This window comes from Pinus tabuliformis, chromosome 1_1, assembly GCF_031772625.1.
Source record: "Pinus tabuliformis cultivar Carrire ecotype Pingquan chromosome 1_1, CPIR1, whole genome shotgun sequence".
NCBI classification, from domain to species: Eukaryota; Viridiplantae; Streptophyta; class Pinopsida; order Pinales; family Pinaceae; genus Pinus; species Pinus tabuliformis.
Genome location: NC_142297.1, coordinates 393,659,267 through 393,687,021, shown reverse-complemented (window position 1 = coordinate 393,687,021; position 27,755 = coordinate 393,659,267). Strand labels below are relative to the sequence as shown.

The 27,755-nt window shown below is 35.1% G+C and overlaps 1 pseudogene; it reads left to right on the top strand.

Moving 5' to 3' along the window:
- LOC149213285 (uncharacterized) overlaps positions 1–27,755 on the top strand; it is a 190,625-nt pseudogene that overhangs the window by 70,082 nt on the left and 92,788 nt on the right.

Genomic DNA, 27,755 nt, shown 5'->3' with positions numbered 1-27,755 from the left:
TATTGTCTATGACTTCTTCAATTTTTCTTCATTCATCATTTATATTAAACAATCAAATGGCATTCTGAGATTTTCATGTCACCTAAGTATTAAGGGTTTAAAACCAAGTCTTTCAGTTCTTTCATTTGAGAATACAACATACAATTAAGTGAGAATAATTATAAACATTAATGTCTTAAGCACAATTTCTATACAACCAGGAAATTGGTTTCTTAAGTTACAACATTAATTGGCATCATTGTCGGGGAGAGAAGAGAAGAACACTTTTCCCTGGGTTTTCAATAGTTTCCTCTAGTTGTTTAGTGAGGAGGAAATTTTTGGCTATTTTGGATAAAAGCAATAACTCTTGCTTCAAGAAGACCTCATACAAGATTAGACACCTCATAACAGAAAGTTCAAGCCCTTTCAGATCCTGAAAGGCTAGTTTCTAAGAAGGTTGGAAGGTTTAAAACCCCACTTACACTGATTCCTACACTATCTGCATCAAGAAACAATTCATCACATCTTCCAACCAAAATTCATCTGATCAAGAGTCACTTTTTAAATCATCTTCATTTCAAGAACCCAACTGTCAAGGGTAGTCTTTAGAGTCTGTTACTTTTCCATTATCTACTATAATTTTTCAACCTGAACCTATAACTACATTACCACCTCTGCACACTCCATTTACCCCTCAGTCAGATTCCACATCTTTTGTTAATCAAGGTTCAATAAATTTGGGAGCAAACATGGCAGCGCTTGCATTCTTGATGAATAGGTATGCACCTCTTCAATTGCCACAACCATTGAATCAAATGCCACAATAATACCTCAAGATTCTTCCTCATTTTATAGGGGAAGATGAACAAACAGCAAAGAATCATGTGTCGGTATTTTGTAATTTTGCAAAAAACCTAAATTTTGAACATCTAGATGTTGTTCTAAGATTTTTTGTTCAATCCTTGGATGGAGAAGAAAGAAAATGGTTTAAAGGGCTTCCTAATAACTCTATTCCTTCTTGGGAAGAGATGGAATGCCTATTCAACCAGAGACAAGAAGAAAAAAGATACCATGGGTATTCACTCACAGAGTTTAATGCTATAAGGAAGAAAGATGATGAAACTGTAGTTGAATTTGTCAGAAGATTTAATAAATTGTATAATAGTCTTCCAGTGGAGATTAAGCCCCCTCCTGCTGGTGCAAAAATAACTTTTGCAAGGGATTTTGAGTCAAATTTTGGATTCACATTGAGGGAGAGGAGATCCCCAACCCTTGATTAGATCCAAACAGATGCATTAGAGATGGAAGAAAATATGGTGGCTGCAGGTAAAACACCAGATGCACAACCTATCCAAGATAAGGGAAAGACTAAAGTAGAATCCTCTCAAGATCAAACATTAGAAGATATGAATAATGTAATTAGAAACTTGTCTAATAAATTGATTAAATTGGAATTAGAGATTAAGAATTCTCAAAGACAAGTACAACAAAATATAAATTTTAATCCTCAATATAGAAGACAACCTCTATAAAATTTACAGGGGGAGAGAAAAGATCAAGATTAGATTCAAGCACCATGTATATAGAGGCAGATCCTGATGGAGTACTACATCATTCCAAGTATCATGATGACCATATTTTCACATTGTATGCAGTAGATGAAGATGAACTAGGTGTTGAGGGAGGAGAATATAGTGAAACAGATGTCATCTATGATGATAATGAGATTGATGAATGTTGGAAGTGGTTTTCTGATTTTATGTAGGCAGAGCTACATAAGAAATATGACTTGAGATCAAGGAAAATATCTAGAAGTCAAGAAGATGAAGGTGAGTAGCAAGTTCCATCTCCCTTACAAAAGGCGACTCCACAAGACCAAGAACCACAACCTGCAAAACAATTGAATAAAGGAAAGTAGCAGCAGAATACAAGTAGTAAGACTCAAATGCTTCAAGGTGAGCCTTCTCAAGACAAAAGTGAAAATTTTCCTTTAGAAAAACTTGTTTCCATTCCACAAGATATTTCAGTCAGGAAGAGAAGTGAAGATGAAGATGCAAAGAACACTAAACAGGGTCATGTGTTCAGTTTAACTAAAGAATTAGAAAAAATCAGAATTCAAGTGCCCCTCACAGAGTTAGTCAAAACACCAGCTTATCAAAGAGAAATTACAGAGTTTATCAATCCATCTCAGAATGTGAATATAAATGACATTGTGAATCTGCGAGAAGATAAACCAGTAGTGGTTTTTGATTCACATGTGGAGGAGGTAGATTCTTCAACACCTCCTTTCTACATTTCTTTATTGGTTCATGATTTACTCTTGCACAATTGTATGTTTGATTCAAGAGCCTCATATAACCTTATGCCATTATCAGTGATGAAACAACTAAACCTACAAGTTACTAAACCTTATAGAGACTCGTATTCTTTTGATTCACATAAAGTCAAGTTTTTGGGGGCATTAAATATATGGTGGTGTCACTAGCCCAAATTCCAGCCAAAAGTTTGGTAATGGATGTAGTGGTAGCAGATATCCCTGCTAGGTTTGGAATGTTACTTTCGAGGTCATGGGGGCTAAATTGGGTGGTGTTTTGAAACTAGATTTTTCTTATGCTGTCATACCAATTTTTGGTGGGGAAGAAAGGAGGTTGTACAGAGAAACAAGATTTATTAGAACAATCACAAATAATGAAGCAAGTAATTCCCCTGTATATAGCCAGGAAAAAGATGACTTTTCTTGCTTCATGCTGCATGATAATGCAGAATTGGCTAAAGATAACCAGAGGCACCTTACTTCGGCCTGTGTAAATACAGAGCTACAAATAGAAGGGGTGTGGAAGTGCTTGTTTCATGGAGCCTATTCCAAAGAAGGAACATGTGATGTTTTCCTTTCACAGGATGAATAGATTCAAGATCACAATATTGGAACCTAGAAGAAGCCCAAGCTAGTCAAATTGTTCAAGGAAGTTTCACTTAATTATAAGGAGAGATATATGAAGCTTTTCAGGCAATACACTGATGATTTGGCTTGGTCCTATGAGGATCTCAAGACATATGAGGAAAGCATGTTCAACAGACTGGGGTGCCTTGTCAAAGTCATAACAGACAATGCTCAAGTGTTCAGTTCAAGTTTGTTGCCTTTTGTCAAAAGTATAATGCCATTTTACCTCATTTAACTTCTTATCATCCACAGGGAAATGGATTGGTTGAATCCACTAACAAAACATTGATGAGAATCCTTAAGAAAACTATTGCAGAGAATCTTGTTGGTGAAACTCTACAACTACCTGTCAATGGGAAATATTTCAAGCATTACTTCTAGTTCTAAAGCATAAGCATCCTATCATTGTAGATACTAGAGTAAATTCAGTGTACAAATTCCATATAATTTGAATTGGTTAAGCAACATATGACTCCATGCTCGAGGTGAAGGCACTGATTTGTGGTTCTTAGTGCTTCTGTGGCAAAAGCACTATCCCCGGGTGGAGCCAGATGTTGTAGCATCCATTTTTATTTAAGTTTTATTTTTAGTTTTATCACAAAATGAAAGAAATATAAAAAATATGAAAGAAATGGTTGATTTTATGCTATTAATGGCTTTTGAAAGTGATAAACCCTTGAGAAGATCTGGGTCATCCAATCAACAAGCCACAAATCCGATAGCAATCACATAGTTAACTAGAATGGGGTTTATTTCAAAGATCGGATGTGATGGTGTATCAAATACAGTTTAATTTGCTGAAGTTCAGGCCAAATATCAGGTAGGAAAGTAATCAGTTTTTGTCTTTAAAATCGTACCTGATAAATCATTAACTGGTAGTTTTTATTTCCTATTGGATCTGCATGGGAGCGACGGATATCAGGTCAGAAAGTAATTAGGTTCTATCTTTAAAATCAAACCCGATAAATCATTAGCTGGCAGTTTTTATTTCCTATCAGGTCCGTATGGGAGTCAAAGGAGCGTTGAAAAGGCAGACACGACAAATTTATGAAACAAAGTGTTAATTCTTTTGAGTTCCGTGGTAACCAAAGGTTTTCCATATGCTAAAGGTCATGCAGGCTCAATAGGCACGATCAAGCGATAGCTTGATAAGTACATTGAGGTGTGCTACGAGGAAGCAATGAGCATGAAGATTAATTAAAGCTCAACCCCTGCAGTTGACCGTGACGTTAGCATGGTTGATTGAAATCTGTGGCCTAAAATTATTGCGGGGGTTCAACCTCATTGAAGCTCCCGTACATTCTTTACCCCCACGGTAAGCTCCCAAATCTTTTTGCCTCATGTCGCTCATTCCACATCTTCCATCGCTTTCATCTGTTAATTGCCTACACCACTCACCATACCCTGCCACTTCATCCACTACTTCATTAATTCTCATCCATCAACAGAACCACAGGCTCAAGCTATAGATTCTAACAGCAAATAGTAATCTCCCATCATTCTCTAATCTCTATTACTTATTATTATCGTGTTTTCTTGAAATGAATGAGGTGTTTTTACCCTCAAATGTAATATTTTGTAATGATCTTTACTTCAAAGCAGTTAGAGGATAGTTAGATAGTTTGACAGTTTTTGTGATTACCAACTGTCTCATGATGTATAAAAAGAGGAAAATTTAAAGAGAAAGGGTTCGAACTTTGGAGAACTTGGATATTAGGCCACTGTATTCCTGATACAACTGTTGATTAATGAAAGAATCAGGAGTTTTCCACACATTGTTGGGTATGATTTTGTGACTTCTCTGTCATGTGTCATAAAATGTTTTCCTCCTTTAAGTATGGTAATGAAGTTGCAGGTATTTATTTTCTTATGTAAATGAAGTTAAATTCCCTTAAAAGAGCACCCCTATACTTGAATTTTCCACCTCTTCAATTATTCTAAGTTACAGATAGTAGTTTCTGTGTAAGACAACATATTATCTTTAACTTATCCAAGCGTCACAGATAGTAGATTCTTGTAAAACAACATATTGTCTATGACTTCTTCAAGTTTTCTTCATTCATCATTTATATTCAGCAATCAAATAGCATTCTGAGATTTTCATGTCACCTAAGCATTGAGGGTTTAAAACCAAGTCTTTCAGGTCCTTCATTTGAGAATACAACATACAATTAAGTGACAAACAAGTGATAATAATTATAAACATTAATGTCCTAATCACAAGTTATATATAGCCAGGAAATTGGTCTCTTAAGGTACAACACATACAATACCATGGGTCTCATGTATCTAATACAATGGGTTTATCACATTATTGCTAACTACTTGTGGTCCCTTACATGATGCAGGTTAACCACTTTATTTATTAACTATGGCCCATCATATTATTACATTATTCCCTTGGGTACCTCCCTTTGTACCCCATAATATCCCCCCTAGGTATACTACATTTGTTCTGTTTTCTTTATTAATGTGGACAAAGGCTTCACAACCGAAATTCTTTAAAAAATAGTAGTTTACCTTTTTACCTTTCCATGTCTCCTTTGGAATGCCACCATCCAAGGAACTTGAAGGCCCTTTGTTTATTAGATAAACAACAGTATCTATAGCATCTTCCCAAAATTGTAAAGGAAATATTTCATGTAAACTCATGCACCTTGCATGATCCATGATTGTCCTATTCATCCTTTCTGACACACCATTTTCATGTGGTGTTCCTAGAACTGTCTTCTCCCTGCGAATTCCATGCTCTTAACAATGCTTATCAAACTCTTTGCTACAATATTCACCTCCATTCTTTGATCTAAGACACTTTAATCTTTTTCCCGTCTCATTCTCAATCAAAGCTTTTCATTTCTTGAAAGATCAAATAAATCATATTTATTTTGAATACACTAAATCCAAGTTTTCCTGATTGCATTATCAATAAAAGTAATATAATAGAGAGAGCCACCGAGAGATGATACCTGAGCAGGTCCCAATACATCTGTATGCACAAGCTATAACTTTTTGTTCTTCTTTTCTTTCCCAACTCTCAGAAATTTGACTCTCTTTTGTTTTCCATAAACACAATTCTCACAAAATTCCAAATCAACATGCTTCAAACCTAGCAACAAATTTCTTAAGTGAAGAATTTGCATCCACTTCTCACTCATGTGCCCAAGCCTATGATTCCACAATGTTGTATCTGCTCCTTTAGAGGTTAAAGCATTAAAAAAATTAGAAATTCCATTGCATAAATACAATGTACCAACCTTTTCTCCTTTTTCTATTACCAGGACTCCTTTAGTGACCTTCCAGGTTTTATCTGTAAAAATAGTTACACAGCCTTCACCTCCCAACTGTCCTATTAAAATTAGATTTTTCTTTAGATATGGAACATTCCTTACCTCCTTCAATAGTCATTGGTTTCCATTCTGTTGTTTTATGAAAACTTTACCCATTCCAATGATTTTACAGGGTTTATCATCACCCGAACGAACTTGTCCAAAATCTCCTTTAACATAATCATGAAAATGTTTCCTATCAATTGTGGCATAATATGAGACCCCTGAATCTACCACACAAGCATCAATAATTTTCTAGTGAAAGAATCAAAGCGTCTTGCAACACATCACCTGTCACATTCGCTTCATGATTGTTTTCTTGCTATGTCTCTCCTTCTTTTCCCTTCTGAGACTTACAGTCTTTCTTCAAGTGTCCTTTCTTCTCACATTTCCAGGACACTATCCCCGATCTGGACTTGGATTTGCCTTTCCTTGACTTAGTGTGATATCTTGGGCTCTCTCCTCTTTCCATTTTTCTTCCCCTAGTATCTACAGTCAAAGCATTACCTGATGTCTCATCGGAGCTTTTCTGTCACATTTCCTCACTAAGGATTGCATTGATAACATCATCAAACTTTAAAGTAGTAGATCTAGAAACAAATTTACTAATAGTCGTAACTAAACCATTCAATATTTCTAGCAATGAGCACATAAATAACAGATCCCTACTTCATCGTCAAAATTTACCCCTACGGAACAGAACTAACTGGTAACCATATTAAATTCATTTAAATGATCAGAAACAGATCCACCTTTTGACATCTTCATATTAAATAAATGCTTCATAAGAAATACTTTATTTGAGGGTGAGGTTTTTTCATATAGTTTGGCCAATTCTGACATTAAACCCTATGTTGTCGTTTCCTTTGAAATATTAAAGGCTACTAACGCTACTAGGAACAATTGTATTGTTCCAAGTGCCTTTTTGTTGATAATATCCCATTTTTTGTCTGACATACTCATCGGTTTCTTTGTCTTTCTGCTTGATAGTAGGTACAAATACTTCTGATACAGATAATCTTCCATCTACATCCTCCACAACTGGTAGTTTTGGCTGTTAAATTTTTTGACCCTAAACCTACCATATTCCGCCATTACTCCCACTTGAACCATGAAACCTTCTCTCCTTTGAGTTTATCAGCCAAATAGACCTTCAGCTCCAATACTAGTTGTTAGAAAATTATATATTATAAAGCAATGGAACACATAAAATATTGCAGAAACACAAACACAGGAAACAAAAAACATGAGAGAGACACAAATATACGTAGTTCACCCAATTTGGGCTACGTCTGTGGAGAAACAACCAATCCTTCCTTTTATATTATACAGCAAAATGAATAGATACAACGTACAGCAGATCTGTTGCAATTTCCTCTTCGATCTCACACAATCTCCTCTCTCTTTCTCACTCAGAATACACCTCTACATAGCCACAATACAATTCCCTCATATAGTGAAGGGTTTCCTTCTAGGGAAAAAAACCCCTTAATTAAATATAACTTCTACCGTCAGATATCCACCTAATGAATGACCCAAATTGACTATGAAATTAAAATTTTTACAAGGAAATTTTACATCTATTTTTAGCTTTATGGGCACTGCCCCCGAACCCCCTGCCAGGGGGGGACTCATAAAATCATCGTCACCCCCCCCTGGACCCCCCTGATAGCGATTAAACGATGGGTGACATTGTCGCCCTGTTAGGAACTGGGGTCCAGTGTAGCAATACCTCTAAATAAAGAAGATAATCAGGCTCCATAACCAACATTGTTTGCAAATGTTTCAATGATGTTGATTCACCTCTCCATGATCAATGATCAATGATCAATTTTGGGAACAACCCCCCCTGGGCACTCTCGACATTTAACGAAGAGGGTTGGGGGGGGGGGGGGGGGGGGGGAGGGGTCTGCAATCTGGTTTCATGAAAATCAATGAAGGTTGTGTGTCAAGTGCTCATCAATTGTGTACCCACCCTCTTCTAAAATTTCTTAGCGCTGAACACCCCCCCCCCCCCCCCCCCCCCTTGTGCAAATCACTCTCCCACCCAACTGTTACTCCCGCCGCTATCATGTCTCCTAACTAGCTGCCAAATTAGTTACAACTATTTCCTCCATTATCCTTCATTATATTACCGTTAATTCACTCAATTAAATCCAGTCAATGTTCCAATATCCATTTTGGAGATGACAAGCATTAAATTCATTAATGGATATTCAAATGTTCGCTAAAACTAAACTATACTCGATTTCCCCTATCATTTTCCTCATATCAACAGTGTTTATAGGAGCGCTTAGTAGCATAAAAACTCCAGAATTTCATAGTCGACATTAACAAGCAATCGATAACTCACTGAGTATTCATAATTTCCTACTTTCTTCTTAATTGAAAATGAGTAGCTAGAAGGGAAAGAGTAAGATACCTGTTGAAAACCATATGCTTTCCTCAGTCCCGATCTAGATGAATTACCATTAGTAGATGTTGATTTCAAAGTTATAGAGACCAAATGTGAATTTTACCTCTATGAGTTGCGCATTTGGGCCTTCCAAAAGTTTGAAGATGCAAGTGACAAATTTACTTTTTTGGAGTCTATGCTGCCTCTATTCGTCTTCCCTCAAACCTATCATTTTCTTGAATTTTTCTCCTGGTGTGAAAATCGATATTTACCCATTTAGAGAGAAATAGTAGCTAGAAATGTCGAAACCCTATTCTCTCACCAAAATCCATCCTTTAAGATTTTCATATCAATACCCCAAGCTCTATTCATACTTTTTCAATTGATTCATTAATGGAAATTTATCATAAGCTTACATTTCAACAAAGAGCCAGCATGTTTTAGTCATTTATGCCAAAAGGTTCTAAATTTCCTCGTCATAATCCACCATATTTTTCAGGAACATTTCCAAAAATGTCCAAGCAAGTAATATCTATGGTTTTTTGTATTCTAAGCTATCAAAGTGATGAATGGGTTGATGATCTCATCCTAGGGTTCTTGTCTTTCTTTTCATTTAGGGAAAATCCATCCATTTTTATCAATTTTAGTCAGTTCATTTCAGATATCATTCATGAGAAATTATAGAAGTCCATTTTGGAGACGCCAAGCATTAAATTCATTAATGTACATTCAAGCATTCTCTAAAACTAAACTATACTCAATTTCCCCTATCATTTTCCTCATACCAGCAGTGTTTGCAGGAGCGCTTAGTAGCATAAAAACTCTATAATTTCATAGTCGACCTCAACAAGAAGTCGATAACTCACTGGGTATTCATAATTTCCTACTTTATTCTTAATTCAAAATGAGTAGCTAGAAGGGAAAGAGTAAGATACCAATTGAAAACCATATGCTTTCCTCAGTCCCGAATCTAGATGAATTCCCATTAGTAGATGTTGATTTCAAAGTTGCAGAGACCAAATGTGAATTTGACCTCTATGAGTTGCACAATTGGGCCTTCCAAAAGTTTGAAGATGCAAGTGACAAATTTAGTTTTTGGGAATCTATGCTACCTCAATTCATCTTCCCTCAAACCTATCATTTTCCTAAATTTGTCTCCTAGTGTGAAAATCGATATTTACCCAGTTAAAGAGAAATAGCAGCCAGAAATGGTGAAACCCTATTCTCTATAACACAAAAATCCATCCTTCAAGCTTTGCATATCAATACCCCAAGCTCTCTTCATACTTCCTCAGTTGATTCATTAATGGAAATTTATCAGAAGCTTACATTTCAACAAAGAGCCAACATTTTTGAGTCATTTATGCCAGAAGGTTTTGAATTTCCTCGTCATAATCCACCATATTCCTCAGCAACATATCCATAAACGTCCAAGAAAGTAATATCTATGGTTTTTTGTCTTCTAATCTATCAAAGTGATGAATGGATTGATGAGGTCATCCTAGGGTTCTTGTCTTTCGTTTCGTCTAGGAAAAATCCATCCATATTTTTCAATTTTAGTTAGTTCATTTCAGATATCATTCATGAGAATTCTTGAAGTTCAATGCAGAGAAGTCCTTTAAACATCAATCTATATTAGTATATGTATTCTTATACTAATAGTCTAAAAGGTTCAATATGCCGCTTCATAAGTTAGATTCACAGGTAAGGCCACAATCTATCATTCATTGAATCTCACTAGTCAGGAAAAATTTAGAGGATTATTCTTTTAGTGACTTTGTAGGTAAATTTATATATTTTTCATTATGTCTTCTTAGCAGTGATGAAGTTCCAAGGATATTGATATAGATTAAGAGAATTTTACATCTAACTGAGTAGTCAAAGGTGAGATATTGGTATTTATACCATAATTTTACATAGATTAGAGTTTATGGTTGTGAATTTCCACCCTACAAACTACCTGTATTTCGTCTAATCAAATTTTTTGATTTAGAATTTATAAGCCAAATTCTAAATGTAGATGAAGTTTATTTTATATCTAGTAAGAAGAAGACAAAATTCAAACTAAAAGCTCAAATTGGTCCTTTCATAGTAAATCAAAGATCAATTGCTAAGAAAGTAGAGAGTTTATTGTCTCAAATAAAATCTCAAATTAAGCTTCAGTTGGGCTTATGACCCTTTTGGTTCATCTATTAAAGTTTGCCCCTTATACTCATTTCTCAAAACCAGATATTGAACAATATCCTAATCATGATGTTTGGGAAGAGAATACTTTGCAGGAAGTTCAAGATCAGGTTTCCAGTCAAACAACCTTAGAAGATTTTAGACCTAAATAGAAGGAATTAAAAAGACTAAGTGATATTATTTCTCCTTCTAGTTCAGGTTCTAAATTAGCATAAATTAGATTTTCAAGAGGAGAAGGACAAGGGATACAAAGGAGGAATCATCTGAAGCGAGGAACACAGGAGTTGTATACTACCATAATGGTATCAAGCGACACTGTTTCAATTTACAAAAAATGGAAGAAATAGGGCATGATGCATTTGCTTCCCCTTCTTCTAGTGGACAAATATTTTTCTAGATTCATAGAAATGAAGAAGAAAAATGGATTATTTAAATATGCCACCTATTCTCAGTTCTGGAAGCAAACTTGTTCTACCAAGAACAGGTTATTGTCTACACTAGATCCTGATAGAGGTCAGTTTCAATTGGCATTTCTTGAGCCAAAGGTCCCAGCTCTGAAATCTATAGAGGATTACAAGACTTCATTATTCTCTTTTGATACAAAACAAATGCATCATATAGGTCAAATAGATCTACATAAACAAGCCGGTGAAATGATATATTCCTCACAAACAAGTTATGTTATGACTGCTTCAAAACTATAATCTTCTTTGAATAATATTCATTCTCAGCTAAAGTTGGAAAGGATGTCATCATTGGAACAAGATACAAGGATAAAAGCTTTAGAAGATACCATTATCAAATTAGGATTAGACCCTAATAATGTTGATGCAACAAGCATTACACAGAAAATTAAAAATTGCCAACAACAGAGCATCCTCAAGCTCAGGAGGTATGGTAATTAGGAAAGGAAAAGGAAAATATGTTATGTATGATTGTTGAGCAAAACATTCAGATACAAAAATGGAGTCATAAATGGAAAAATTTCTAAAGGAAAAAGAACAACTAGCTAGTGCAGGGACTTCAACATTGGAAACATAATCAGTCAGCCAAGATTCAATAGATCAATTGTCTAAAGAAATGGGAGATTTTCCATTAACAAATATGGAAATTGAGAAATCAAAAGCATCATTGCAAATAGCAGAAGAAAATAATATTAAAGCGCACAATGCATACATTTTAGAAGTACAAAATAATTTCAAGCTTACAAATCGACTTGAAAAATATATAGATGAATCAACAAGTGAACATACTCTATCAAAAGCCAAAGAGAAAATATGGACAAACATTAATTCATCTATTTCAGATTTTTGGGCATATACATAAATCATTTTTGAATAGGAACAATTGGTGAACAAAGAAAAAGCAGCCATTGTAGAGATGAAAAAAGAACTAGATCATAAACCTAGAGAAGCAACTAGAATCATCAAGGTCTAAAATTCAAAAACCAGGGAGGAGTTGGAAGACATGGGGATTGAAGATAGGATATATGAATTCCTTGAAGTTAGGAAGGTGTTGACAAAAAGGAATTTTATGCTACAGTTGGAAAACAAATCTAGAAGTTTAGATCAAGAAGTTTCATAAAAAAATCATATTCTTCAACAAAAGGACTGTAATCATTAAGGGATTCTCTTGGTCAATTGATCTAGCAGGAATATTATCAGCAAAGGCTACATGATATAGCAGCAGACAAATTAAAATTTTCCAAATTTAAAGGAAATATTAGTGGTAAAAAATTTCTCCAAGGTTTAGAAGATGATTTATTTATTTCACATTCAATTCATCATCTTTTGTTAGCAAGCCCACTTTTGAAAAAAATATCGAGGTATATGAAGCACACAAAAAAGTAACAATTTTTTCATTCCCAGATGATAAGTGGGATAAGTTCGTTGAACTTATCAGTTGAACAAAAATCATATTTTGAGGCAGAACTTCGACAAAGTGCAGCAAAATCAGGAACACAAACAACAAAAGTGGATTCTAAAGTGAGAATTTGAAAACTAGAACCTTGATTAGTGTGCAGTTTCCATTTAACTAATCAAGGATTTATTTTTTTGGTAATTTTGTTGTAAATATCCAAATTCTTTTGGATAAGAATTTATTTTCTCATGAAAAGTAGTAATAGATTAGAGATTTTGAGAAAAATCTAGATATATACTTTTGTAATTTGAAGTAAGAAGGGTTGATACTTTGACAGAACTAAGAGATACTATTGTAATTCTTGGGAATTTTGAAGATAACTAAAGGTTTTTGGATTTAGTTTTTAGTGGCACTTGTCTTCATGTGCTTTTTATTGTGTAACCATTTCTTTTAATATTCATTTTTTTGAAGTAACATAGAAGTACTGGGTATGGCTAGGTTTAGTGTTGACCTACCTAATAACCCACCGTAAAGTTGCCTTCTATCATCTATATATATATATATATATATATATATATATATATATATATATATATATTTTGAAGTAACATAGAAGTACTGGGTATGGCTAGGTTTAGTGTTGACCTACCTGATAACCCACCGTAAAGTTGCCTTCTATCATCTATATATATATATATATATATATATATTCCAACTATAGAAATATTTATATACACCTCTGCTATGTTTGATAATTAAATATTCAGGAATGGTATTTAGTTGTCAAGTATTTTCCATCATTCATCTACTATAAACAGTTAGTGGATTGTATGTTGTTAATATTGGAATCAACACTTTGAGAAATATTTGAATTTTCTGGATAATGTGCATGTGAATGGTTTGAGCCATTGATCATCCATTTTAAACAAAATCCTTATTTAGATGTTTTGGCACAATTCTCCAGACTAGAATTATCTTCAAAGAAACAACATCAAATTGGTGTCGTTGTCAGGGATCGAAGTTTTGAAGCTTATTTCCCTAGGACAACAATTAGACTTTCCTCTTAATGGTGAATAAGAGGTTAGTAGGCTAAACATTTTCACCTAGTGACTTCATAGACCAAAATATAGCTTCATGTAGGCAAACCAGGTCCCATTCTAATCCTGAGTTATTGACACCATTATCAGATGCAAAAAGACTTGTTTAGATTGTTGCTCTTATATGGAAACTTCAGGTTTCTTCTATTCCTCCTAAATTAGTTTCACAGACTGAACAATTTGAACTAATTCCAATACCTTCTAATTTATCTGATTTACCTCCTGAAGTCTTAGAACTTCTGTTTAAGGGAATAGATCTTCAAAATTTCCTTATTAGTCCATAAACTTAAATCCTTTGAACTTCATGTCTCCCTTTCAGAATCTCCTGGTACAGAAGTGAAACTTGAACTCAAACCGGGAGATTCTATATCCTTTTTTATCCATACCTATCCTTCCATTTTTTATCAGCATGAGGAAGAGCTTAGATTTGCATGCAAATCCTTTAACATTTGAAAATCATGGGAATATTATTCCTGCAGTTGAAAAGTTAATCATTCAGCTCCAATTCCCAAAAAATCGTATAATTTCGAGCAACCATCTCCCAAGAAATCCTTGACTCGTAGACAGCTAGTTTCACAACAACAAATGGTTGGGATAGGACCAATTGTGGCAGCCATATATGCAGCATTAGTGCTACCACCAACAACTCAAATTCATGATTTTCCTGAAGGTTATTTAAAACATCTGCCTAGGTACAATGGGGAAACAAGACCAAATGCAAAAGATCATTTATCTGCATTTTTGGATTTTGCAGATAATATGAATATAGAACATGAAGATGTATATATGAGATTATTTTTTCAATCATTGGAAGGAAATGTTAGGATTTGGTTTAGACAATTACAACCAAATTATATTCATACATGGGCAGAGTTAACCAATATTTTCATAAATTAGTGGGGAATAAAGAAAGATCATGTTTATTATTTAACTAAGTTTGAGGACCTCAAAAGAAATACTAATGAACCTGTGTCAGATTTCATCAAGAGGTTTAATAAAATTTACAAAAAGGTTCATGTTGATTGTAAACCTCCAATCACTGCAGTAAAAGTTAGATTTTCTTAGGCTCTTGATGATGATTTTGCTTTAATGTTGAGAGAGAGAAAATCTATAACTTTAGTAGACTTGAAAACTGATGAAATAGAATTTAAGGCTAACAAAGTAGCATCAAGTAAATTGAGAGAAAAGGCAGAAAAAGCAGAAATAAAATTAAAGGCAAGAACATAAATTGGTTCATCCTCAAAAATTGAAGGAGAGGAACATAAGATTGATGAAATCACTTCAATGTTAAGAAACATGTCTAATATAATTTCAAGGATGGAGACATAGCCTAGAAAAGTGAAATAAAATATGAATAGACCTCCAGGGCATTATAGAAAACCTTTGTTGAAATATGGCAACAAGAATATTGTTAAATAGGGAGTCCATACAGGTGAAGATGGTTTTAGATAGAGGAGGAATAACCTGTTGAGGAGTTTTGTGAACCCAACGTTTCGGACTGCCAACTGAGTCCATCATCAGGGGATGCGACAATAGATAATCTTGAATCAATGATGTATCCATGAGCTGGGTTTTAGGGTATATATATCTAGGTTATTGAAGAAAGATGTGAGAAATTAGGTCGGCCAATGTATTTATTAATTATTATTTTTTTTATTTTTTTTTTAATCAAAAATTAATTGTTTTGAATAATGATTTATTTACTTTACAATGAGTTTAAATTAATAATTATTTATTTATTTATTTATTTATTTATTTGTTATATTAAATTATTTGTTTATTATGATTATTAAATTTTTTTTATTTATTATAATTTCTTTATTCTATTTTTTAACTTTTAAATTTTAGCATAATTATATATTTTGAAAAATATGTATCTATATATGTTTTAATTTAATTTAATTAATTATTTATTTATTTATTTGTTTTATTTAATTTTATTTATTATAATTTCTTTATTCTATTTTAATTTTTATAACTTTTAATTTAATTATATAATTAAATTAAAAGTTATAAAAATTAAAATAGAATAAAGAAATTATAATAAATAAAATTAAATAAAACAAATAAATAAATAATTAATTAATTAATTAAATTAAATTAAAACATATATAGATACATATTTTTCAAAATATATAATTATGCTAAAAATTAAAAGTTAAAAAATAGAATAAATAAATTATAATAAATAAATAAAAATTAATAATCATAATAAACAAATAATTTAATATAACAAATAAATAATTAATTAATTAATTATTAATTTAAACTCATTGTAAAGTAAATAAATCATTATTCAAAACAATTATTTTTTTATTAAAAAAAAAAAAAAAATTAATTAATAAATACATTGGCCGACCTAATTTCTCACATCTTTCTTCAATAACCTAGATATATATACCCTAAAACCCAGCTCATGGATACATCATTGATTCAAGATTATCTATTGTCACGTCCCCTGATGATGGACTCACTTGGCAGTCCGAAACGTTGGGTTCACAAAACAAGAATATTCCAATTTAATTTGTCCTTGAATTAAATTGTGAATTAAAATCAAATTTAGTCTTAACAGTGACTTGGAAATAATTGATTTATTTATTTTAAATTAATTAGTTGGAGAAATTCAAGTTAGAAGCCTTCTTTAATTCATCCAAGAGTTGTCCCTTAAATTAAGGAGATAAGATTGAGTTATATTTGAGTTGTAATTAGTTAACTCAGTTTATTGAGTTAAGTTCGGTTAAATTAGTTCCAAACTGGTTGAGGAACTAATAGTGAGTTAACAGTCAGTTGATGCATGCATGCACTCAACTAATGTTACTCCAATTAACTGAAGATTCCCTCATCAGAAACTCATGCATATCTATTCTGAGAAAGACTCAGTTGAGATTAATGTCAAGGATAGTGTATTATCAGTTGCATGTGTTTTCTCATGGAGAAAACTCATGCATGTAGTCAAGGCATCCACTTGGTAACAGGTGAATCATCCACAAGGAACAACGCAAGGAAATAGGAGCTTAGAGGGCAGAAAGGAAGACTGGAGAGAAGCCAATATTGCCTGTGAGCATCTGTGAGGATTGTACTGAGAGCTGGCTAGCTGTGAGAGCTAAGGCTTTGTATAATTCCTATGTATTTACACCTTGTATGATAATACAGATAGTGAGGTTTTTAGCTAAGGCTTTCCCCAAAGTATTTTCATGTGTATTGTGTGATTGATTCTTCTCCTTCTGGTTATATTTTTCGGCTCGATCTTTAAGCTTCCGCAAATTGATAGTAGAAGTAGGCTATAGTATTCTGCTTTGATTTATATTGTATTATTGGGTTAACCTACCATCATATTTTTTACATGGTATCAGAGCTAGATTTGTAGGAAATTCTACATGGTATCAGAGCTGTGAACAGTATACTGAGATGAGAATTTGAAGTTTGAAGTTTGGGGTTGTAGGTGCAAATCGAATTCATATCATACTTTAAGGTTGGCCAATGGTGTTCTATGGCTTGAGACTTGAGTATGCTTGAAATATAGCTCGAACTACATAGCATGGAAAGATAGAATGGAGGCTATATTAGAAGACAATAACTTGAAGGAATTCATTGATCAAGAAATCCCAAATCCAGCTTCAACTAATGCACAAGAGTTAGTTGAGTGGAAGAAGTGTGTGACGAAGGTGAGACGGATCATCCTTGAGGGAGTTCAAAACCATATTGTCTCGAGTCTCCATGGGAAGGATACTCCATTTTCAATGTGGAAGACATTGAAGGACCTCTACTAGAACAGTAGCGACCAGAGGAAATTGGCACTCAAGGATAAGCTTCGAAGAATCAAGATGGAGAAGGGTGATACTATTTCCACATATTTGAACAAGCTCACCACCTACAGAGATGAGCTTGGCGGTGTGGGAATAACTACTGCCAATGATGATATGGTGAGCCTCGCTCTCCTTGGCCTTCCAAAGAGTTGGAATAGCTACCAAGACTCTATAAATCGAAGGGAGAAACTACTGGATTGGGAACAACTGTGATCGGATCTTATGCAGGAGGAGATTAGGAGGAGCACATGAAATGGTTCTTCATCCAAGAATGATGATGAAGAAAAACTGGCCGTAGAAGGTAAGGCAAGGAAAGGGAAGGGGAAGGCTTCCCATTTCAAATCGAATTCTTCTCATGGAGGGAAGAAGGGTGACATGTCTAAAGTAAGATGCTTTAATTGTCACAAGATGGGACATTATGTGACTAATTTCCCATTGAATAAGTCCAACAAGGGATCCTGAGAAGGATCGGAAGGTGAGGCATTAGCCTCTCAGTTCGAAATGGACTTACCCTCATCGCATGCACGGTGCCATCTATGATGGGTCGTGTCTGGTATCTTAACAGTGGAGCCTCATTCCGCATGACCAGTGACAAAAATTTATTCAGTGCCTTGGAGGAGAAAGACCTTAAGATGTGCATAGAGATGGGTGACGACAGAAGGTATAGTGTTTCAGGAGTGGGCACAGTTACTTTTCAAAGGGAGCATGGAGATCCTATCACCTTGACAGATGTGAAGAGTGTGCTTGGACTGAAGAAGAACTTGGGATCAGTCATGATGTTGGAGGACAAAGGCTATGATGTTGTCTTCAATAAAGGAAAGGCATTCCTAAGACACATATCCATGGGTCAGACCAAGAGGATAGGGATTCAGGTGAATAATCTCTATAAACTAGAGGTAGATGATTGTGCAACATTGAGTATGAAAGTAGAATTGGTGCAAAGCCAAGACATTGGCGCATTTTGGCACAGGTGGTTGGGCCATTTGCATCATGGGGCTTTGAAGATAATGCAGCAGATATCTACAGGACTTCCCAAAGGTAAACTTGAGCAAGTTGACACATGCAAAGGTTGTACCTTGGGAAAGTACACCAAGTCTTCCTTTCATGATCGAGACAGTCGAGCAGGGGCTATCTTAGAGCGAGTTCATACTGATTTGTGTGGACCATTCTCAATGGCATCCACAGTGAAGCAAAGGTATTATGTGAGTTTCATTGATGACTAGTCTCGTAAATACTGGATTTATTTCATGCAGAAGAAGGACCAAACTTTCACAAAGTTTTGTGAGTTCAAATCTTTGGTCAAGAAAGAGTCAGGCAAGAAGATCAAGGCCTTGAGAAGCGACAATAGTGGAGAATATGTCTCTCAAGAGTTTAAGGACTTTTATGTAATGGAAGGAATTAAATGAGAGTTGACGGCACCTCATAACCCATAGCAGAATGGGGTGGTCGAGAGGAAGAAGAGAACTGTTGTAGGGGTAGCATGGGCAATGCTGCATGACCAAGGACCACCACTTCACTTGTGGGCTAAGGTATACAACACAACGGTCTATTTGCAGAATAGAAGCCCACATCGCATACTTGGGATGAAGACATTAGAGGAAGCTTTCTCCGATAAGAGACCAGATGTGGGTCACTTCAGGATCTTTAGCTCATCAGTATATTGCCATGTGACAAAGGATGCATGGAAGAAGCTTGAGCCGGCAGTAGAGTTGGGGATATTTGTGGGGTACACTGATACACCTCACAACTATCAGGTGTACTTTCCTATGAGTCAGAGGGCAGTGGTTCGCAGAGATCTCAATTTTGATGAGCAAAAGGCCATGGGAGTTTCCCTTGAGAGGGAGCTCCAACTACAGGCTGTGGAGGAACTATTGGTTCCTAAGGAGGAGGAGACTCAGACTGATGCAAAGTAGCCACATGCAGAGGTTCCAAGAGTGGAGACATCCACTCAAGTAGAGTCTTCCAGAGACGGATGGAAGTGCACAAGAGAAGTTGATAGATTGTTGGAGGATGCGAGAGAGAATGTAGGAGCACCATCTTCTCAGCGCAAATAGAGGAGGTCACTTGAGAGGTACACTAGATACATGGCCCTTGCTGGGGAATGTGTTGAGACCGACCCATATTCCTTCGAGGAAGTAGTGTAGCAGCTGATTTGGTTTGATGATATGGTGGAGGAGTATAACTCCATAGTTCATAACATTGTTTGGGATGTGGTTCCAAGACCGGAGAACAAGTCAGTTGTGAGTTCTTGTTGGCTTTACAAGGTAAAGCAAGCTGTTGATGGTAGTGTGGAGAAGCATAAGGCAAGATTTGTTTCCCATGGCTTTTCACAGGTCGGGGGGATTGACTGTAAGTAGACTTTTTCTCCTGTCACAAGGTACTCATCTATCAAATCTATGTTGGCACTATCAACACAAATGGGTTGGAAGATCCATCAGATGGATGTGAAGACTGCATTCCTCAATAGCCAGATTTAGGAAGAGGTGTACATAGAGTAACCGAAAGGTTTTGAGACCTTCGATCGTGAGTCGCATGTGTGTTGACTCAAGAGAGCATTGTACAGGCTAAAGCAAGCACCTCATGCTTGGTACACCAGGATAGACAACTACTTCACCGAGTTGGGCTTCACAAATAGTGAAGCAGTTGCAAAACTGTACCACATCATGGTGAAAGGTAAGTTGTTGATCATCGTACTTTATGTTGATGATCTCATATTGACTGGTGATGATCAGTTGATCGTGTCTTACAAGGAGGACCTTGCAAGAGAATTCGAGATGAAAGACATGGGTCTCATGCATTACTTCCTTGGCATGGAAGTGTGGTAGAAGGATGGGGAGTTGTTTGTGTCTCAGGGCAAGTATGCCAACGAGATACTTAGGAGATTCCACATGGAGAAGTGCAAGCCCATGAAAACTCCTCTAGCAAGTAGCTGGAGGAAGGAGGTTTCTACTTCAAGAGAAGCGATAGAGGCTATTGTGTACAGGCAGCTTGTGGGTTAACTGATGTATTTAGTGAACACACAACCAGATTTGTGCTATGCGGTGAACCAGCTGAGTCAAGCGATGGTTCAGCCTACCAAGATGTTTTGGAAGGTGGAAAATCATGTATTGAGATACCTTAGAGGCACATCTCAATATGGATTATGGTATAGATGGACAGAGGGAGTGAAGCTACAGGGCTTCACTGATGCAAATTGGGCAGGGAGTCCATCAGATTGGAAGAGCACATCAGGAGGGATTTTCAACCTTGGGTCAGCAACAGTTTCTTGGTACAACAAGAAACAAAGGTTGGTTGCACTCAGCTCGGCAGAGGCAGAATACATGGCTGCAAGTCAGGCAACATGTGAGGCCATCTGGATGCAGAAAATCCTAGTTGGTTTGTTTGATCAGAGGATGGATCCAACTGTGATCTATTGTGATAATCAGAGTTGTATCAAACTCTTTGAGAATCCAATATTTCATGATAGGTCCAAGCACATCGACATCCGGTATCATCATCTCAAAGACCGTGTAGTGAGGAGAATCATGTTGTTGCAGTATATTTCGACAGAGGAGCAAGATGCTGACATTTTGACAAAGCCATTGTCAAAGTGTAAATTCAAGTTCCATAGAGACAGGATTGGGGTGGCAGGCGAATCCTTAAAGTTTTTACTGTGGATTCCAGTGGCCTTTCTCTCTGATCATGTGGCGGTTGTTTCCCGCGTGAACATGTTTCCTGCGAAGCGTGGTTCTGGAGGAGGTTTCTTTCTTGTGGTAGCTTGCTTTGTTTATCAGCGAGCAGGCTTGGCAGTCGGCTGAGACTTTCCCCGCTTGCTGGTGGATACAGTCTCTGTGTTATGCTTACATATCATATGTAACCCCTTTTTTTAATAAAAAGGATGGTCTTTTTCTGTGGAAAAAAAAGGATTGGGGTGGCAGATAATCCATTTCTTGTTGAGAGGGAGTGTTTAAATATGGCAACAAGAATATTCTAATTTAAGTTTTCCTTGAATTAAATTGTGAATTAAAATCAAATTTAGTCTAAACAACTATTTGGAAATAATTAATTTATCTATTTTAAATTAATTAGTTGGAGAAATTCAAGTTAGAAGTTTTTCTGAAGTCATACAAGAGTTATCCCTTAAATTAAGGAGATAAGATTGAGTTATATTTGAGTTGTAATTAGTTAACTCAGTTTACTGAGTTAAGTCCAGTTAAATTACTTCCAAACTGTTTGAGGAACTAATAGTGAGTTAATAGTCAGTTGATGCGTGCATGCACTCAACTAATGCTACTCCAGTTAACTAAAGATTCCCTGATCAAAAATTCATGCATGTCTATTCTTAGAAAGACCCAGTTGAGATTAATGTCAATGATAATGTACTATCAGTTGCATGTGTTTTCTCATGGAGAAAAATCATCCACTTGGTAATAGGTGAGTCATCCACAAGGAACAACGCAAGGAAATAGGAGCTTGGAGGGCAGAGAGGAAGGCTAGAGAGAAGCCAAGATTGCCTATGAGAATATGTGAGGATTGTACTGAGAGCTGGCTATATGTGAGAGCTAAGGCTTTGTATAATTCTTATGTATTTCCACCTTGTATGATAATACAGATAGTGGTATTTTTAGCTGAGGCTCTCCCCAAAGTATTTTCATGTGTATTGTGTGATTGATTCTTCTTCTTCTGGTTATATTGTTTAGCTCGATCTTTAAGATTTTGCAAATTGATAGTAGAAGTAGGTTATAGTATTCTGCTTTGATTTATATTGCATTATCGGGTTAACCTACCATCAAATTTTCTACAACCTTTTCAGCCACAGATCTTACAAAGGGAAAGACAAAATATTGAACAGCAAATTCAACCCCCATTGATGACAGATGACCAATATGTGGAAGAAACAACACAAGTTGTATATGACATAAATTATTTTAATGATCAACATTTTGAAAATGTTATTGTTCCTATGAATGAAGTTCATCCTATAGATCAGATTATAGAATCTTCTAAAAAAAATTAATATCAAGTCTTTTCCAAACTTTTAATTGTTGAGCTAAAAAAAAGATATGATCTAAGACTGAGACAAAATCGAGGTAGACCTGTAAAGAAAGTTACCGTTGATTTATCACAAGACAAGACTGCTGAAACTTTATCTTCACAATCTCAAATTGTTATGCAACTAGCTCACAAAATAGAAGAAGAGATAGATCAACGACTTCAAAATAAGCCTCTTCGAGGGGAAACCTCCTTTACATTACACAAATGAAAAATTATTGGATGATACAAATGACAAAACCTCCTTTGTGTATATAGGATTCTAAGGGGTCACAATATAATCAGAGCCAACATAACAATAATATTTTAAGCACACAATAATGACAATAGTGGGCTTCTATGGGGCACAATAATAACAATATGGGGACTACATGGGCACAACAATAGAATAAGGCGGTGGAACTAATAAATAATGGGCCACACTAGTATTATAGGGACCTAACATGCCCCTCTCCTTCAAAAATTGTTATCCTCAACGCTTGGGTAGTTTTGGATGCTTTTGTATAAAATTCTCATCCTCCCATGTGCAATCTTCAGCGGGTAAGTTCTTCCACTTGATGAGAACTCTAAAATCGATCGATTTCGTAGCTATGGGATTCTTATTTCCGTGACTGCTTTAGGTTCCAATATGATTTTTCCTTCCTCGTCAAGTCCCGTCAATATTGTTTGAACTAGGATCTTGTCACATATAACCTTCTTTAAGCATGAAACATGGAAAACTAGGTGCACTCGGGAAGATGCAAGAAGCTTCAATTTGTATGTTATAGTACCAATCTTTTGCAACACCTTGTAAGGACCATAGTAATTTGGTGATAATTTATTATCATTCTTAGCTTGCTTGAGGGACCTTTTTTTGTATGGTTGTAGCCATAAAAATACCCAGTTGCCTACATCAAAACTTTTTTCGTTGTGATGTTGATCTACCTATTGTTTCATTCGATTTTGTGCCAAAGTGAGGTTATCCTTAAAACCCGAAGAACTTATTGTTGATTCTCGATGTGATCTTTCACTGCTTGAACCTTTTTCTTCTTGATATGTCCTTCTATCTTGAGAGTTTGAGGAGTGTTAATTCATGGAAATGCACTACAAGATATGGTCGGATTCATTTATTGTTTCTCTGGGGTTGGTTCCTGGTGTATATCCTCTTCTTTTGACGTTTCTTGCTCATTTTCTTCCTCCTCTTCACAATCTATGTAAAATAATTTCTTCTCAACACACTTATGACCTTTAGTGTATTTTCTATCACAACTGTAACAAAGCCCTTTTGTTGTTTTTTCTTCAAATTGTTGTGGTGTCAACCTTGTAGGTTATGGGAGGCTATGGCCAACAATACTTCTATATTTATAGTTATGAGTGGTCGACTTCCTTGTTTCCATAATTTTGCTTTCAATTTTTCTTGCAAACCTAAATACCTTCTCCAATGAATCAAGTTACCAAAGGCAAACCTCACGTTGGATGTTATCCTTTAAAGTCCCTATGAAGACTTAAATCATGTGCTTCTTTGGAATATCGTTGTAGGAATTTACAGGGTAAGTTCTTCAGACAGAACACCAAAAGGACACCGATCACAAACAGATCACAGATCAATACACCAGTATTTTGACGTGGTTAAAACCCTCAAAGAGGGAAACAGTCCACGGCCTGAGCCAACGTGGCCACTTCCGGCAATTTATTAATAAAAGAATGAAAATTTACATATGCTTCTCTCATAGATGGATTACCCTACAAATGACCCTCCATGCTCTTTAAATAGAGATCATGGACCAATCGGGTGTTAAACCACGGATCAAGTGTCGGTAATACCAAGGAGAGAATGAACCGTTGGATCACTACATATCGTGATTGTCAGATTGTAAGTTACAAAATGTACATAGTAAAGAAACACACTTTACCTAACTCTATACCTAACTCTATACTAGACCAATTTGTACTTAACTATTTCCTATGTGTCGGAATATCCTAACAATCATTTACCCTTATATTCAATTTTTGGAAGTCCTCAATGTGCTCTGCCATTGAACCATTTTGTTTGAGATTTATCAATTGGCTAAATAAGGTTTTTCTCTTTGTATTCTCATAATGTGCTATCATTTCCTTTGTGAAAATTGACCAAGTGACAAGTGGTTTAAGAGAACAAAGCCCTCTATACCATACAAACTGATTCGGTTCTAAATATAAAGATGAAATACGTACCTTTTGTGGCGATTGCACATCATGTAGATCAAAATATTGTTCCATATGTAGTATCCAAGTTACCGGATCCTTGTCATAAAATTTCCTCATATATATCTTTAGAAAATGGTGGGTGTTCAATACAACATTAGAGTCTATGAAATCATAATTAACATTTCTTTTGTTCTCATCATGAGTTTCCTTTACTACCCTTCCGCCATTATTAAGAATTTCTTGTAGCAACTTTGTCAAATATATCTTCAAATCTTCCATGTTTCCTTTAAGTTTTGCTTATATACCATCCATCTTAGCTTCCATGTAATTCTTTAAACCATCCATCTTAGTTTCAGTTACTTTTTGTGAGAGTGAAATTTGTTGCACGTGGTCTCGTAATTTTGATATATCATGTTGCATTTCTTCCTCTTATTCATGAGTCGAGGTAGAGATTTCAGGTTTCTTACTAGATTTTTCCATTTTCTTTCTTCAAGGCATCGATTAATTATAATTATTCTTCACAATTCCCTTTGAATCACTTCAAACTGCTTTCTCACACAAAACTCATGCAATTTATAAAAAAACTACACATCTTTTTTTCGCTTTGTAGGAGCTCGATATTGAATCTGTTGTATATCTGTAATTTCATATCTCTAGGATCTACAATTTCATCTTGTGGTATCCCTATGAGTCCTTTGTCCAACCCCACAAGTCTAATCGAGATTGGATTCTTCAAGAAATAGTTATGCCTAATCTCCCGCGATGACCTGATTATGGATTGGTTCAGTAGAGCGAACTTGTATGAAGTACCACGTGTCACTCTTTCAACCTTCAGCCCTAAAAGCGATACCCAACAAACTATAGTTAGTCCTATTTCTGTCATGATTTATGAAATTTTGAATCCAATGCTCAGAGAGAAAGTTATGATGATTTTCCCAAGGTCACCTATTTGAGATGGAATTCGAGAGCCTGCAAAAACCCTAACTTACTTGGATCATATCTCCGTAAATATAGTGAAACAAGATTTGAAATTCGTACACACGGTTCAGAAAGATGTCGGCTAAAATGGGTTTTAATTTAAGCTTCTGAATCTTTGTAGAACAAAAGTTATAGAAAAAATACCACGATGACCTGTTTGAAGCAGCAAAACCCTAAAATCAAAAGCTCTAATACCAAATGTTATGCAACTAGCTCACAATATGGAAGAAGAGATAGATCAATGACTTAAAAATAAGCCTCTTCGAGGGGGAAGACTCATTTAAATTACATAAATTAACAATTCTTAGATGATACAAATGACAAAACCTCCTTTCTATATATAGGAGTCTAAGGGGTCACAATATAATCAGAACCAACATAATAATAATATTGTAAGGGCACAACAATAACAATAGTTAGATTCTATGGGGCACAATAATAATAATATGGGGACTACATGGGCACAAAAATATAATAAGGGGGTTTCACTAATAACAATAGGGGGCTACACTAGTAGTATAGGGGCCTAACATGTTAGTCACGAGGCCAATCAACAACAGAAAAACTTGTTTCTCATGTTTTTAATGTAGAAAAGGAACTAGAAAAAGTCAAAATTGCAATTCCTTTATCTGAGCTTACAAGAAATCCTAGTTACAAGCAACAAGTTTCCAAATGGATTCAATCTTCAAGTGTGGATGTTGAAAGAGATGTAATTAGTTTGCAAGATGAAAAACCTTCTATTATCTTTGGATCAAGTTTTGACATTCAAGATGAAAGTGTTCCTCCTTTCTATTTGACCCTAAAGATTCATGACATTCTCCTCTATAATTGTATGTTATATTTTGGGGCATCCAATAATTTAATGCCAAAAATTATTATGGATCAACTTCAATTATAGGTGACAAGGCCTTACCATGATTAGTATACATTTGATTCAAGAAAGGTTCAGTGTTTGGGCTAATTAAAGACCTGGTAGTAACTTTAGCCCAAATTCCTGTAAAAAGTGTTGTAATGGATATAGTGGTTATAGATATTCCCCCAAAATTGGGTATGCTACTATCAAAGTCTTGGTGTTCTAAGCTTAAAGGAAGTTTACAAATTGATATGTCATATGTTACCAGTCTGATTTATGGAGGAGAACATTTGAGACTATATAGAGAAGTAAGATGTATAAATATTGTGTGTAATGTTAGTCAAGTTGTAAATCACCCTATCTATGTCATGGATCAATACTTAGGGTGTTGCATTCTAGCTGTAAATGATCAGTGAAATGTACATAATAGAATTGAAGACAATGTAAAAATTCCTCAATCTTCATAATGGTGTTTGGAATATGTATTTTGATGGGGTCTCTTCCAGAGATGAATCAGGAGTTGTAATTGTTTTAATTTCACCTGAAAAAAAAAAAAAAAAAAAAAAAAAAAAATCATTACCCAATCTTTTAAACTATATTTTGAGGTCACTAACAATGTGGTAGAATATGAAGCTTTAATACTAGGACTAGAGATGGCTAAGAAAATGAAAGTTCAAATATTGTTAGTGTTTGGTGATTCAAAATTAGTGGTGAAACGCGTTAGAAATCTTTGTCAGACAAGACATCATAGATTACAATATTACAAGAATGATACATGGGATTGTATAGAAAAATATTTCCAAGCTTTTAATATTGAAGATATACCAAGTGATATGTTATTCCAACTTGAAGTTGAAGGAAGTATTTGCAAGTAAAATTTTATGTATTGTAGGTAATGGATCACTTTGAAAAACACATAAAATAATGATTCTAAAACTTAGTTAACAGCATAAGCAAAGACAATATACTATATCATAAACACATAACAACAAAAATGATAAAGGATTTCATCGGCTCTCCTGGGCTACATCTCCTAGTCGAGCTTCCAATGTTGGGCCTCTTTCATTAAGTGCTCAAATTTATGTTTACATTGATTTACACTGCTTAAAATGTAAATATTATGTCTCCAACGGCTTCAG